Source organism: Xenopus laevis, chromosome 9_10L, assembly GCF_017654675.1.
Source record: "Xenopus laevis strain J_2021 chromosome 9_10L, Xenopus_laevis_v10.1, whole genome shotgun sequence".
Taxonomy (NCBI): domain Eukaryota; kingdom Metazoa; phylum Chordata; class Amphibia; order Anura; family Pipidae; genus Xenopus; species Xenopus laevis.
This window is the reverse complement of record NC_054387.1, coordinates 112,005,610-112,022,456: the sequence shown is the minus strand read 5'-3', so window position 1 is coordinate 112,022,456 and position 16,847 is coordinate 112,005,610. Positions and strand designations below refer to the sequence as shown.

At 39.0% G+C, this 16,847-nt stretch overlaps 1 pseudogene; it reads right to left on the bottom strand.

Annotated features, from left to right (window-relative positions):
- The window catches only part of LOC108701896, a 180,228-nt pseudogene that overhangs the window by 46,229 nt on the left and 117,152 nt on the right, over positions 1–16,847 (bottom strand).

The following is a 16,847-nucleotide window of genomic DNA, read 5'->3' as shown; positions in this document are numbered from 1 at the left end:
AATAAGGAAAGGAACATCCCAGTGCAATGCATTGTGGGTTATGTAGTTCCTGCATGCTGTCTGTAAACTGTGGAGAAGTTGTTACAATTTGTAACATCAGTGTTTAGTCCCTCCTTCCCTGCCAGGATTTTAAATGATGCAGAAAGAGAAGAACTGGATTTCAGCATAGGAAATGGCATTTATTCATACTTTTTGAAGAAACCGGTAACTGTGAAGGATATATATATGATGGGGTTCTGTGGTATGTGGGCCTCTTTATCAAATTTTGATTTGGAAGCCGGAGTTCCCCTATAAGCTCTAAAATCCCATTTTGTTAAATCTGCCCCTTAATGTATGAAGATCCAAATTACTGGAAGTTCCGTTATCTGGAAAACCCCAGGTCCCATGCATACTGGATTATGTCCCATACCTGTACTATGTAAGAATATGTAGTGATATTTACCAAGATGTAATGCAACATACAGTTTTTAAAAAAAAAAAAAGACCATGATTTCTACTGAACGCGATTTTATCGGAGAAAACAAAAGTAATAACAATTTAATAATTAGATGTAGAATTATACTGAAACCTTGGTGTATCTGCATGCAGATCAGCAAGTGCTCCTGAGAGGACTTTGTAAGCGCATGTTTTACCACCCATGGGGTCCCCTACAATCATGAAGCCATGGCGCACCAACATCATTTCATAAATCTACAATAATGATAAAAAATTTAAATTGAAAATTGAATTGTAATCCATCTGTACAGTTGTCTAAAAATTAGTGATGGGCGAATTTATTCGCCAGGCGCGAATTTGCGAATAAATTTGCGAAACACCCGCGAAAATTTCACCCGAAAAAATTTGCCGGCATCAAAAAAACGGGCGCCAGCGCCAAAAACGAGACGCCGGCGCCGTTTTGCACATTTTTCGCCATTTCGCGAATTTCGGCGATTCGCCCATCACTACTATAAATATCTTTCTCCTTATCTATGTTGTTAGTTTCATTTTCTGATTTATGAAAACATCCAGGTAATCAGGGCAGAGATATAATGTCAGGCCATTGTTATTGATGGGAATAGCTCAGTCTTATATCATTTATTTAGAATGAGCCAGTAAAGGCAGCAAAACACAGCGAGTATGAACTCTGCTATTGAACAGATGGTAAGTGAGTGGAAACTCTAAACGGATCATTTAAGTTGATGTTCCACAGGCTTGATTATTTATAAAAAATATTTAATAAAAAAGATATATACGTGCTGGCAAAGTAGTTGTTTTCTTCTGCGCTGCTAGAATGGTCTTAAAACTTTGAGCTTTTAGTACAAATCAAATTATATCAAATAAAGCCGCCAGTAGCAATGGCTTTTCAGTGAAAAACCATAAAACCTTTTTAATTATGGTTCAAAAAAGATTGAGCAGTTTAGAGTTTAATTTAGTCTTAGTAACAAAACTCTTACTGCCATGTAAGAATAGTCTAATGAAAAATAGTACACAAACAAATATTTTTAGTTTACTGCGGATTGTAATAAACAGCCACCGTTACATTGCAAATTATAATGACATTCTTAGAGTAATTTGGACCCTAGTAACCAGATTGCTGCAATTGTAAACTGGAGAGTTGCTGAATAAAAAGCAAAATAACTCAAACTCAAAAAACACAAATAATAAAAACATAAAAACAATTGCATGTTGTCTCTGAATATTACCCTCTACATCATACTAAAGGGGGTATTTACTAAACCTCAAGTTCTTCATTAAAACAAACAAACTCTTATCCACAAATCAAACTCATTTATCATTAATTCCTCAAGAAAAAGTCAAAGGGAAAAAATGGAGATAAAATCAGAGGTCGATTTGAATAGTACGACTTTATCGAACTCAGGGAAAGCATGACATTATTGGATTATCGAACGAAAACCAACACGGATCACAATGTCAAGAAACATCTTCAGGGACATCTGCCATTGACTTCTACATGACCTTGACAGGTTTGAGATGGAGTATTTTCAGATGTTGATTTTTAGCAGCTTTTGGGTACAATACATCTCTAAAAAAAAAAAGTTTAATTTGAGATTTAATAAATGGGCCCCTAAAAGTTAACTCAAAAGATGAACAATCGCTTTAACAGCATAATGAATAGGTCCATAGCAGTATTTTATAGCTGGGTCCTGAGAATACTGAAATGTCAAGCTCTGGAGAAGCACAGATAAGGTTTTAGGAAGCGAGGGAAGTCTCAGATAGTTGTTATATTCTAATTCAGAGCAGTTGTGTTCAGCATCAGACTGGAGTGCCCCTGCCCTGGCTGCAACCCCCTCTGGCACCCTTGTGCCCACCTTTTATTCCTTGCAGACGGGCGAAGGGTCAAGGAGGGAGGTCAGAAGCAGCGACAGCAGCTTTGTGCAGGGATCGGGTCTGGGCTGATGGGGTCTACCAGGTTTTTTTCCGGTGTCCCGCCAGCCCAGTCCAACCCTGGTTGTGTTCTTTATTGATAGTTCTTTGCCAACAGTGTATTGTTTTGCTTCACCGTCCAGGTGTGCACATACTATATGTAAGAAAGGGTATATAAATCCTGCTCTTAAAGGAGAAGGAAAGCTACGGAGGGATTTTATTGCCAATAGATTAGTTGCAATAGTGCAAGCTAGAATGCTATATTTATTCTGTAGAATGTTTTACCATACCTGAGTAAAAAGCTCTAGAAACTCTCTTTTTGTTTAGGATAGGAGCTGCAGTATTAACATGGTGTGACATCACTTCCTGCCTGAGCCTCTCCCTGCTCTGGGCTCAGATTACAGCAAAGAAGGGAGGGGGGGGGAAGAGGAGCAAACTGAGCATGCTCTTGCCCAGGGCAATGAGGTTTAAGCTGAAGGCAGGAAGTCTGATACAGAAGCCCATGAGTACACAATAGAAGGAAAGAAATGTGCTGTTTCTTTTGACAGGGGACTCAGAGCAGCACTACTTTGGGGGTTTACTGGTATATTTAGATGGACCTTTCTGATAAGGCTTACTTAGTTTTAACTTTTCCTTCTCCTTTAATGCTTAGAATCAGGCCTGAGTACTTGAGTGAAAAGCCCATATCACTCTCTGGTTGCCTTAACTCTTTTATTATTTCATTCTGGCAGGGATACTATTTGCCTTCAGCACAAAGCTGAATTCTACCCCAGCTAAATGCAACATAAGTTTTTCTACTGGGTTTCATGCTACATGCGCTTTAGCACCTGCAGTTGAAAGAGTGAGAAGCCGTTGGGAGAAAGCTAGAGCAATAAAGAACTTGATGTCACCAAATCTCTGTCTTCATACATTCAGAGAAACTGCTTGTTGGATACTCCACTATTACATAGTAGATCTATGGGGTCATGTATGACCATCTGGGAAGTGTGGAAAGTGAAATACGCAATTTTTTTATTTTGTTCTGCTATTGCAGAATTGCTGCAGGTTTCTGTGCTCAGGCCCAGATTTCTGGCAAGGCCACAAAGGCCCGGGCCTAGGGCGGCAAAATTTTAGAGGCAGCATGCCGTCCCGCCGCATCCTATTGAGCACTGGGTGCTCCAGTACTTAAAAGCGCACTCGCGTGTGCATAGGGCCGGCACTGGGACCATGCGACCGCGGGAGGGCCTGCACGCGAAGAGTCCGGTGCTGGTCTCAGGGCGCCGCTCACATAAATCCGGCCCTGTCTGTGCTCCATTTTAGATCATAGAGACCTGCAGTTTCCACCTTGAATACAACACTGTGTTCAATAGTGCTTTTAAAATGATGTATTACCTTCCTTATAGCGGAAGGAAGGAACATCATTTTGTTCATAGCAGAAGCTAGAACAATGTAGATTTTGGGTTTTCCTGCTGGGTCCACAGCTCAATAGATGTGTGTAAATTTGGCTCTTCAACAGTAGAAAGAGTAGCCACCTCCAAAATAGTAATATATATGAAAAAGACAACTGGAGAGCTTTTTGAACCTTTTGGTGTCGTTTATTGAAGCACTACTATGTTTCAGACCACATGGGTCCTTCCTCGGACTGCAAATCGAGGAAGGACCCGTGTGGTCCAAAACATGTAGTGCTTCAATAAACGACCAAAAGGCTCTCCAGTTGTCCTTTTCATATGCAGAAGCTAAAACAGACGTTCTAGCTTCTACTTTGAACAAAAAGATTTTAAGACTGAAGTACACACTCTATGACAAACACAAATAAATGACTGGACTAGTTTACACTAGTGGCAATACATGTGAATAAAGTGCAGATGATCGGTATTGTGTAGTGATAATCTAACCTGAATTATTTATCCCAATGAACCAAGGCACAGGCTGCAGGGTTTAATTTTGCAATATTGTCTTTAAGAGCCTGGATAAAAAAATTCATAATCATGTTGGGGAAGAACCACTCCAGGAAAGAGATCAGAAATTATGCCCTGGGGAAGAAAGATAAAAAGAAAATAACATGTAAAATGGTTTTTGTGTTTTTTTTTTTATTTTGGGAGAGTGGGGTGGTATGCTCCGATTTATGTTTACGAAGGGGAATCAGTACCCGTAGAACGTATCATATTATATTGTCCAGCTATTGTAGTAGAAATAAATGATAGCTAAATTCAATAAAACGCTTAATAGTTCAAAGGAAAGGCTCCTACCAACAGAGCCACATATTGTATAACACCCAGCACCCCTAGCAGAGAAGGCTGTCCAAATTTAACAAACGTTCACACACAGGTTTATCTTCTAGTTGCAGGAATCATTCTTCCTTGCCTCCCAACCAGTGGCGTAACTAGTTGTTACTGGGCCACATAGCAAATTCAATTTAGGGCCCCAAAATATTTATAAATTGGCCTATTTTACCAAGATATATTAAAATTGCTAATTAATTAGGGTCTCACTGGGCCCCCTACACTCCTGGGCCCCCCTGCAACCGCAGGGTCTGCTTCCTCTATAGTTACGCCCCTGCTCCCAACATTTCAAAAACAGAAAGAGAGACAAAAAGATCTGCCATGCGCAGAGAAAATTTTTGACCACACCCATTTTGGTCACACCCCCTAAATTCCACGTCCATTTTACAAAATTTGGCAGGTTATGGAAAGTTTAAACACATTTCTAGGAGTTGTAGGGCAAGGTTTTATGCGTTATAACAGTTTTGCTAGTGAAGGTGAATTGTTCTTTAAGTTCTCCCAAGAGACTTATCAAATTGCTTAATTGTATCTTTTCTTATTTTTTTGCTTATTGGTACAAATGTATCAAAGTGCAGGTGCTGAGTGTTCTGGGCTCTCTGCCAAGAGACTTTTATTTTAATTGCATTTCAGGAACTTTGTATCTTTTTCTGGCGGTTCAATGCAGGAGATCAAACAGAAACTCGGGACATTTCACTCCCAGTCCAGGACTGTGGGCTGAGCTTTCAAAATCGGGACTATCCCTTTAGCAACGGGACAGTTGGGAGGTATGTTCTTCAACATACAGTTGGCTGTGGTTCAAGCTACTGTTTCCCCCCTGCATATTCTCAGAGCAAAAATTCAAGGCATTTGATTCGAGAGATATATATACTGTCTCCAATAAACAAAGAGCGGGGGATCCAGGTGTACACAGATAAGGAAAGATTCTGATTAGAGGATTCTTCTGCATTCATTGGGTTGCTGACATACAGAGGAAGGTTTAATTGAGCAGTTTGTTTAAAAAATAGTTGGTGGACTATGCAAAAGAAAGCCTTCTGAAAACAGAAGGTATTTTCTTGCCTCATGCCATATAAATAGCACTGCATTGCTGATGCATAAAATTCCTTAGGCTCTTTGTTTCTTTCTTCATCATATTCGCTAGGAGCATAAAGATTTAGGAGTAGTAGTGATGGGCGAAAAAAATTAGGCAGGCGTGAATTTGTGGCGAAATTCCGCATTTTGCGGCCCGGCAAATAAATTCACTAAACTGCCACAAAAATTCGGCAACGAAAAATTTGCTGCGTCGTAAAAATTTGGTCGTGCGTCAAAATTATTGGGACACCAATTGACTTTAACACATTTTTCCAAAATAGGCGTGCGTATAACAATTGTCGAAATTCTCTTGCGTCAAAATTATTTTGATGCCCATTGACTTAAATGCGTTTTGCAATTTTTTCACTGTTTCGTGAATCTCATGGGAAATGTGCTAATTTTTCAGCGAAACAAATGAGTCACTAATGAATAGGAGATGCACTTTGAGATATCATTCCTTTCACAGATGTTAAAAGAGACATGTTTTCCCTTAAAGGGGAACTATCGTGAAAAGAAAAATTTAATATAAGCTCCCTCATACTGAGGTAAGAAGCTTTCTAAATACAATCAATTTAAAAATCTGCATTGCTTCTGAAATAATCAAGTTTATATTCACTATCCCTCTCTCAGCATCTGTTTCTCTTCATTCTCTCTTCATGCAGCAGTTGGGTGTCAGATGAATGATCCAATATATCTTATAGGGGGCTTCCTTTCCTAGCAGTAAAATAAACATGGAATACTGCCATTATTATTGCAGAAATAGCAGCAATATGATGAAAATATAGCCACAGAAGTTACAAAAACACTTGAGCCACAGATATTAAGAAACATTGTAAAACAGGGTAAGCTTCCCAAATATAATAACCAATAAAGTTAGCTTTTAATGACTTTGTGCACTTAGATTAATAAATTCTAACAAGAATTATGTCAGAATTGGGAATCAGTTGCATTAAGACTTGTTCCAGATTTGCATAAAAATTCATCTGCAGCCAGATGAGACGACTAGAATATTAGAATTCTTCTGCAGCCAGAGAGACAACTAAACTATTACAATTCTTTTGCAGCTAATTGGGAAGACTAGGGTATTAGAATTCTTTTGCAGTCAGATGAGACTATTAGAATTCTTTTGCAGCTAATTGGAAAGACTGGGGTATTAGAATTCTTTCACAGCCAGATGACAAGACTAAAGTATTAGAATTATTTTGCAGCCAGATGAGAAGACTAGAGTATTATAATTCTTTTGCAGCTTGAATATAAGACTAGAGTATTAGATTTCTTTTGCAGTCAGATGAGAAGATTACAATATTAGAGTTGTTTTGCAGCCAGATGAGAAGACTAGGGTAAAATAATTATTTTGTGGCTAGATGAGAAGATTAGGGTATTAGAATTCTTCTGCAGTCAGATGAGAAGACTAGAATATTGGAATTGTTTTGCAGCCAGATGAGACTAAGGTATTAGAACTTTTCTGCAGCCAGATAAGACAACTAGACTATTAGAATTCTTTTGCAGCCAGATGGGAAGACTAGAGTATTAGAATTCTTTTGCAGCCAGATGAGATGATTAGAGTTTTAGAATAATTTCCATTATCTCTATGAACTCCTCTACTATGGAAGATGATGTAGTTGCTGACCCTTCTGCCTGACCCACCATACTTCTTTTATATGCTGTTCAAGAAATGGATCATTTTTAGCATTCAGCTCTGGTACCTGCTGACATGTCCCATTCTGTGGTGATCCAAATAGCTCATCAGTTCCCCTGAATGGAAACCTAAGGAACTTAAACTTAAAACTTCCTGGCCGATTTCTTTTCATGAACTGGTTGTTCAAAAAGAGCATGGTCTATTCATCATTATTTGTTTTCCTTAGTTCTTTAGTCATATACCTTGTAATATCAGTATATGATTGTTTTACATGCAAATACATATTTTAAATTGGATTTGTAGAACAATATTCACACACATTATAAAACAGGGTAAGTCTCCCCAATCTAACAACAAATTATTATGTAGCTTTTAATGACTTAAAAGAATTCTTACAGCCAGATGAGAAGACTAGGGTATTAAAGGGATACTGTCATGGGAAAAAAAAATTCTAAATGAATCGGTTAATAGTGCTGCTCCAGCAGAATTCTGCACTGAAATCCATTTCTCAAAAGAGCAAACAGATTTTATTATATTCAATTCTGAAATCTGACATGGGGCTAGACATATTGTCAATTTCCCAGCTGCCCCAAGTCATGTGACTTGTGCTCTGATAAGCTTCAATCACTCTTTACTGCTGTACTGCAAGTTGGAGTGATATCACCCCTCCCTTCCCCCCCCCAGCAGCCAAACAAAAGAACAATGGGAAGGTAAACAGAGAACAGCTCCCTAACACAAGATAACAGCTGCCTGGTAGATCTAAGAACAACACTCAATAGTAAAAACCCATGTCCCACTGAGACACATTCAGTTACATTGAGAAGGAAAAATAGCAGCCTGCCAGAAAGCATTTCTCTCCTAAAGTGCAGGCACAAGTCACATGACCAGGGGCAGCTGGGAAGTTGACAAAATATCTATCCCATGTCAGATTTCAAAATTGAATATAAATAAATCTGTTTGCTCTTTTGAGAAATGGATTTCAGTGCAGAATTCTGCTGGAGCAGCACTATTAACTGATTCATTTTGGGGAAAAAAAATTTTCCCATGTCAGTATCCCTTTAAAAATGTTTGCAGCCATATGAGGTGGGTAGGGTTTTTGAAATCTTTTGCAGCCATATGAGACAACAAATTAGAATTTCAAGAAGCTGGTGGAGGGATTTCATGACTTGTGTACAAAGCCTTGTACTGTGGGCTGCGCAGCTAACAGTTACAAATTAACTTTACGTACTTTTTGCTTTGCAAAAGAATCCACAATGTCATCAAAGTCAAGTTGCCTTTTCAAACAGGAAAATGATCTTTCTCCACTGGCATTGGTTACAGGCATGCATAAAAACATACGTAGCAAGGTTTCAGTCACTGGCAATTATATATTGTCTCATTGCCATTGGGCACACCATGGATTCCTGGGGTATCAATGCAGAAAATTGTAAAAATTCTTCTGTAAAACAGTCTTCGAGATCCTCTGGGTAGTTTTATTCCAATTTGCCTGCAGAGCTGCGTAACTGTAATATTGTCAAGTTTGTATTAAAAATGTCAAAACGGTTATTCAAGCATTCGTAGCACTGATTCCTTCTTTTAAGCTCCGCAATAAGAGAATCTGTTCATACATAGAATGTTTCAGCGATAAATTTGTTTCTTGCCGACATATGTTGGTTATCATCAGCAAATGTTTTGCGTTTTCTAAGCCGTTTTCCTTCTCCTGCATATGTATGGTCTCTAGTAAGCTCTTTAGCTTTTAGTTCATATGTGTCAAATGAATCCCTAATTATTTGCACATATGCAATCAATGAGTTATAAAGTATGACTACTTCTGAAAGACAGATTTTGGTGTTATGTAAAGTTTTACTAGTCGCATTAAGCCGTTCTAGGATCTTTCCCCACACCACAAGAAGAATGGCGGTTTCAAAAGTGGTTGTTTTCCTAATAAGGACTTTGCTTCTTCTCGGACTCTTACTTGGTGATTGGATGACTCTTATTCCCCGAGAGCATTTTTCACATATTGAAAACCAATTCTCAGAGCTTTAGTGGCATCAGAACAAGCAGCCCATCTTGTGCCAGACAGACTTTTTACAGTGGATGAAGAAAAAAAACCATAGATGCACTCCAATAGATTAAAAAATGTAGCTGCTTTAAGACACGATTCTGCAGCACATGCCCCAACCAAATTCAGTGAATGTGCAGAACAAGGCACATAAATAATATGCCAACTGATTGATTGCACAAATTCTAGCTTGCAATCCATTGTATCCGACAGACATATTGCTAGAATTAGCGTAGCTTTGGCCTTTGCAATCCTGAATATTAATTTTCAATACAGTCAGGAATGACAACACAGTATTTTCAAGGTGTTTTCCTGTATGAGAATAGATTGGAACAAACCCCAGTAACCGTTCCACAGGCCCATCTTTGTTAACATAACGTAGTACAATTGCTAGCTGGTCAACATAACTGAGATCTGGTGTGGAATCTACAATAAGAGAAAAATATTTGGCAGTGTATAGCTCTTGCACTATTGCTTGAACAACTTTATTTCCCATTAGCTCTATGGACTCCTCTACTATGGAAGATGACATGTAGTTGCTTACCCCTCTGCCTGACCCACCATACTTCTTTATATGCTGCTCAAGAAATGGGTCATATTTAGCAATAAGCTCTGGTATTCCCAGAAATGCCTCATTCTTTGGGGATCCAAATAGCTCAATAGAATGGTAAGCCATGTTCACCAAGAAACTTTACAGCATCGACAACCCTTCTTAAAACTTCCTGCCAGTACTTCTGTTCATGAACTTGTTGTTCAAGAAGAGCACGGTCTATTTGGCATTCAGAGTTTGCCCTGTCTGTGAATATAAAAACACACCTGCGATGATCAGGTGAATTATCTTGCTCCCTTAATCTTGCAGCAGCAGTTTTCCAGTCATTGAAGCCCACTGTTACAAGGGCATGAGACAAACTACTATAAAGTTTACACGGCACACAGAATAAAGTTCCTGTTGAGTGTGAGTAGATCGTCCAATCACGAGTAATACATTCAGCATTATTTCTTTTCCGTATGAATAGTTCTCGTACTCAGTAATCGTACTCAGATACCTTGTAATATCAGTATACTGTATGTTCTTTTAGATGCAGAGAAGTCCATTTTGAATTGGATTCTTAGAAAAATAGTCACGCAAGTCTTCAGAAATGTTACTACCCCACTCAGCAGGATCATGAGAGTAACTCATAGGGGCCGATTCACTAAGGGTCGAATATCGAGTGTTAATTAACCCTTGATATTCGACTAGGAATTGAAATCCTTCGACTTCGAATATCGATCAATCAAAAAAACTTAGGAAAGCCTATGGGGACCTTCCCCATAGGCTAACATTGACTTCGGTAGCTTTTAGCTGCCGAACTAGGGGGTCGAAGTGTTTTTTAAAGAGACAGTACTTCGACTATCGAATGGTCGAATAGTCGAACGATTTTTACTTCGAATCCTTCGATTCAAAGTCGTAGTCGAAGGTCGAAGTAGCCCATTCGATGTTCGAAGTAGCCCAAAAAATACTTCGAAATTCGAAGTTTTTTTAGTTCGAATCCTTCACTCGAATTTAGTGAATCGGCCCCATAATGATATTTTTGACAACATTTGAAGTTATTTCTGGTGTAGCAGCTATGGACTGCTGGGATTGGGAAACTGGGGCATAATCTCCAGTTTCTTCATAGTCCATGGTCAATGGACTTTGCACCATCGTACCTACTTCTGTATCTCTAGTGCTTTTTGTGATTATAGTGCAAACAGCATGACTGGATGACTACTTCATCATCATCATCATCATTAGTATGTAATGCAGGGCTTTCAACAATACTTTGATCAGTGTAAGCAACTTGATTTATGGAGCAACTTGTTCCTTGTTCATCAGGCTGAGGTTTATTAGAATCTACAGGGCTTTTGCTGGATTTATCATGAGCAGCAGGAATTACTCCTTGCTCCAAATTGGAGATAGAGACATCATATGTATTTGTAGCATGCAGTACTATCTACACTTGTGGTGAAACTTGTTCCTTGTTCATCACCATCAGGCTGAACAAGCTGATGCTTTGGTACTAAAAAAAGATTGCGTCTTTTGTTTTATTGTCTCTTTTTGCTCTTTATTTTTCTTTCTCCTTTTAGCAGCCCCTGAGACATGCCTATACAGATTCTTCTACATACCTTCTAATGCCTTTTTACAACCCTGTTTATAACTGGAAACTCAAGACAACCCTTAGAATTCTTCTGCAGCCAGATGAGATGAGTATTAGAACTATTTTGCAACCAGACGAGAAGACTAGGGTATTAGAACTGTTTTGCAGCCAGATGAGATTAGAATATTAGAACTGTTTTGCAACCAGACAAGAAGACTAGGGTATTAGAATTGTTTTGAAGCCACCAGCCAGATTAGACTAGGATATTAGAACTGTTTTGCATCCAGATGAGAAGACTAAATGATTTTATAGTCAGCTGAGATGACCAGAATAGAATAATTATTTTGCACTTAGCTCAGTTGTAGCCTTGGTTGGTCTTAAAACCTGCCTGGCTGCCCCCTCCCTCACTCCTTTCAAAGCCAGTCAGACAGTCCCACTTTCAGAGACCCTTCACAAATTATTTATGTTTTGTTTTTATTTTGCTCAATTCTGTCTGGCTGCCCCCCCTGACTCCCTTCAGAGCCAGTCAGACAGCCCCACTCCCAGAGACCCTTTACAAATTATTTAGCCCCAAACATTTTTTTGTATTTTTTTTTAGGTTTTTTTTGTAGTTTTTTGTAGGTGTTTTTTCAGTTCTGTCTGCCCCCCCCCTCTCTCACTCACTGCAGAACCAGTTGAACAGTTCCACTGCCCCACAGACCCTTTTGAATTATTTTTACCCCCAGATCACATGGTTACTTTCAAATGGCTGCAGCACAGCCTGCCCCGTCCTCCCCCTCACAAGCCAGTCACAGTCCCACTCCCAGAGACCCTTTACAAATTACTTTGACCCCAAATATTTTTTTCTAGTTTCTTTTTTTGTCATTTTTTTGTCTTTTTTTTTTTTTCTCGGTTCTGTCTGCCCCCCTCTCTGCAACAGTTCAGAAACACAACACTGCCCCAGCAGCCCCACAGACCCTTTTCAATTTTGCCCCCAGAGGCCAGATGCCCAGATCACTTTTAAATGGCTACAAAACAGCCTGGCCTTAGTGCCCCTTCCTGCCCCCTCACAAGCCAAGTCAGCAGACCGTCCCAGACACAGTCTTCAAAAATCTATTAAAACAATTGAAAAAAAAATTTCAGCCTGCAGCAGGCACACAGCCACACACTGTTGGCTGTTGCTGCACAGACCGACGGACCAGATACCAGGCAAAGAAAAAGAATTAGGTATGCCGCAAGGACTGGAGAGACCAAGAGAGCTCCTACAAGTTAAAGTTTTAGGCGCCAACTGCCCGTACACACCCGTACTTTTATATTGCCTTTGGCAGATCCTCCCCCATTAATGACGCTTTGCGCTCTGTGACTTAATGAAACTCCGCTTGCACTCCTCTTCAGAAACGGCGACAGGGCGAATATCCATCGTGCGGCGCTTGATTTCTCCTCCCTGGCTATCTCCTATAAGGAAGGCAGGAAGGAGAAATGGAGCGCTGCACAATGGATTGCTGATCGCCTTTTCTGAAGCGGAGGTTTCGATAAGTTATTTCTTAATAAAGACTTAGTGATTTTAAAGTTTAATATGTTTTGGCATCGTTTTTTGTAGCATACTAACGAATAAAAATCTGCTGTTACTGGCCGTTCAAGAACTTAAATTCGACTATTCGCCACCTAAAACCTGCCGAATTGCTGTTTAAGTCAGTGGGAGAAGTCCAGGGATCAATTTGCTATTGGTTGCAGCCTTCCTGACATTCGAGTTTTATTTGGAGGAAAAACTCGAATCGAGTTTTTAAAATTCAAATCGAATTCAATTCGACTTCCAGTTTTCGAGTCGATTGAATTCATCCGAGTTTAAAAAATTCAGTAAATTTTGATTGGTCGATTTCCGAATTTATGGGAGTTAAGAGGAGTTTTTAAAAACTCACGTGAATTCGAAATTCGACCTTTGATATATGTGCCTCTATGTGTGTCACTTGGTTTTCAAAGATAAATGAAGGGCCACATGTTTAATATCTCCATTGCCCAGATACCAAAGGGTTAATTGGGGTAGAATTGAGGGGAGGAAATGTACTTGGTTCTTGGACAAGGTGAAACATCTAATTACCAGCAGCAAAGGATAAAAGAATCAATAAAGTAATTAGTAACGTGGAGTGAATATACAGCAAATTTGGTATTACAGAATGTACTGTACTCACTTGAGCACAGTGAATATAATGTTTCTAAAATGTAAAATGTGAAGCATGACAGAATAATATTATATGCAGCAATTCAGAGAATATACGCGAATGCAAGATGTTCTGCAGAAAAGCTATTCGCTATATAAATCCCAGTGTTAATTTGCCTTTTGTAGCTGTCAGTCATGTTAACGGGAAAGGAGGTGTATAGGAATTAAATCAATTAAGTGTGACATATGAAAACTGGTTTTAGCATTAGACCCTGTTTAATCCTGGTGAAAAAACATTAACCTTCAAACTGGGAGAAGATTAGTGCATGAATACCACATACGTGAAGTGTCTGAGCAATAAGTCCCACTGCCACTCAGGGAAGAATGAATGAGACTAGGCAAAAAGCTTGAGTTAAAGGGCAAGTAAAGGCAAAAAAATAAAATCCCATTTTTACTTCAATGAAAAAGAAACCTATCTCCAATATACTTTAATTAAAAAATGTGTACCATTTTTATAAGAAACCTGACTGTATGCAGTGAAATTCTCCCTTCATTTACTGGTGTGGATAGGAATTGTCAGACGGTCCCTAACTGCTCTGCAGGGAAACAATCATACTTATGAACAGCAGGGGGAGCCCCGCCTTACTTCCCAGCCATGCAAAACTCAAGCAGCTCTGTTTATGACGATCCCTAAGCAGCCCAGACCTCTCTGAGCATGTGCACAGTCTTAGTCTTGCAAAGATGTTTAACAAAGTTACAATAAGGTGACCCCCTGTAGCCAACTTTGAAAGCATAAATTATTTGTTTGATTAGGCTTGTGGTGCAGTAAGTTCATGTTTATATTTAGTATACAAAATACAGCATTTCTAGCCTTATTCTATTTTAGACTTTACATGCCCTTTAAAGATAAACCACCCCTTTAAGTTATGAAGATCCAAAGTATGGAAAAATCAGTTATCCGGAAAAACCTAGGCCCTGAGGATTCTGATAGCTCTAAAATTCAACCTTTGATAAATAACCCTATAAAACGTAAAAATGGCTGATTTCAGCTTCTGTAGCATAACTTATTTATACTCACTGAGCAATAAAATTGAGCAGAAAAGCATCCCGAAGTGCTTCTTGAATCAGTAACTAAAATGTATGTTGGTCAGTCACCCAGCCAGAGGGAACCATAGCTGTGAACACTCCAATAAGCAATTTATATAAGTAGTATAAAACTGCTAATATCATGAAAAAGAACAGAACATTTTATGTAAACTACAAAACCACTCTGAACAACTTTACAATGATTTGTTTGGGTGTGTGTCATTTCCCTTTAAGGTATTCTCCAACATTCCGACATCAAGGGGCAGATTTATCAAGGGTCGAAGTGAATTCGAGGGAATTTTCGAAGTGAAAAAATGCGAAATTCAAAGTCATTTTTTGGATACTTCAACCATCGAATAGGATACTACGACTCTGAATTCGATTCAGAGTAGAATTTTTCGAATATTCGACCATTCGATAATCGAAGTACTGTCTGTTTAAAAAAAACTTTGACTTCAATACTTTACCAAATTAAACCTGCCGAAGTGCTATGTTAGCCTATGGGGACATTCTAGAGCATTTTTCTACGTTTTTGGAAGTCAAAGTAAAATCGCTCGATTGATCGCTGAAATCCTTCGAATTTGATTTGATCATTCTACTTCAACCGCAGGATACCCAAATTCGATGAAAAAAAATTCGACTTCGATATTCGAAGTCAAAGTATTTCAATTTGATGGTCGAATTTCGAAGTGTTTTTATATTCGAAATTCGACCCTTGATAAATCTGCCCCCAAAACTTTCTCTAGATAACAATTCATACCTGGATGCCTTTACTATAAAACTGCATATTTAAGGCACTTCCTCAGCCTCGTCGTTATTTTCTCTTTGTTTTTCCTTATTTTCACAAATATGCAAAGTTCTGGTTTCTATATTGAGAAACCTGCCTTCGGTTCGTCACAAAAACAAAGCAGGGTTATTATCTATATCAGTGAACTGTATGATTATGTTAATTCTTTGTGCAGCTCTGTGAGTAAAGTGATGAGCTGACAACCCATTTTAGCAGCTGGTTTTGTATAAAAAAAAATGTATTATGGAACTTTGCTGTTAGATTAATATGCAACAAGTCAGTAATATGTGTGTTTCACATCCAGTATGTCTGCTTTGGGCATTTACTAAGATGTTTGATTCCTTTCCCTTGTCTGGGTGCCACAGATACAAATAGATATCACTGGTCCATCTATGTTTTTCTAAACTGTAGCAGGAGCAGAGTATTTGCAGAATGATTGTAGCTCTGTGAGCCAGAGGAAGGCAATTAAAGGAAACAATCCTTCCCATCCTCATAAAAGGAGGAGCAGTTATAATCCCTGCGCTTCTAAACTACTTATCCAAAAGAATTATAAAATGAAAGGAATTACAAATATTCAATCTTTCATCTGAAATGCTTGGGATCAGGGTTTTTTTTCTGTCATTTGGAACACTATACGGGTATGGGACCTGTTCTCCAGAATGCTCGGGACCTGGGGTTTTCCACATAAGGGATCTTTCCGCAATTTGGATCTTCCTACCTTATGTCAACTAGAAAATCTTGTAAACATGGGAAGAGTTATTTACTAAAATCCGAATTTATCAAATTTTTTAAATAAAAAAAACCATGATCTAACTACAATACCCGATTTTACCTTATTTATTATTAGGGATGCACTGAATCCAGTATTTTGGATTCGGCCGAACCCCAGAATCCTTTGTGAAAGATTCGGGCTAATACCTAACCGAATCCGAATCCTGATTTGCCTATGCATATTAGGGATGCACTGAATCCAGGATTTGGTTCGCTATTCGGCCAGGATTCAGCCTTTTTCAGCAGGATTCGGATTCGGCTGGATCCGTCTGCCCGGCTGAACTGAATCCTAATTTGCATATGCAAATTAGGGACAGGGAGGGAAATCGCATGACTTTTTGTCACAAAACAAGGAAGTAAAAATGTTTTCCCCCTTCCCACCCCTAATTTGCATATGCATATTGTGATTTGGAATCGGTTCGTTATTTGACGAATCTTTTGTAGATGATTCGGGGGTTCGGCTGAATCCAAAATAATGGATTTAGTGCATCACTGATCCAGCATCTCACTCACAACTCCCTCCTCGACCCCCTGCAATCTGGCTTCCGCCCATCACACTCGACTGAAACTGCACTC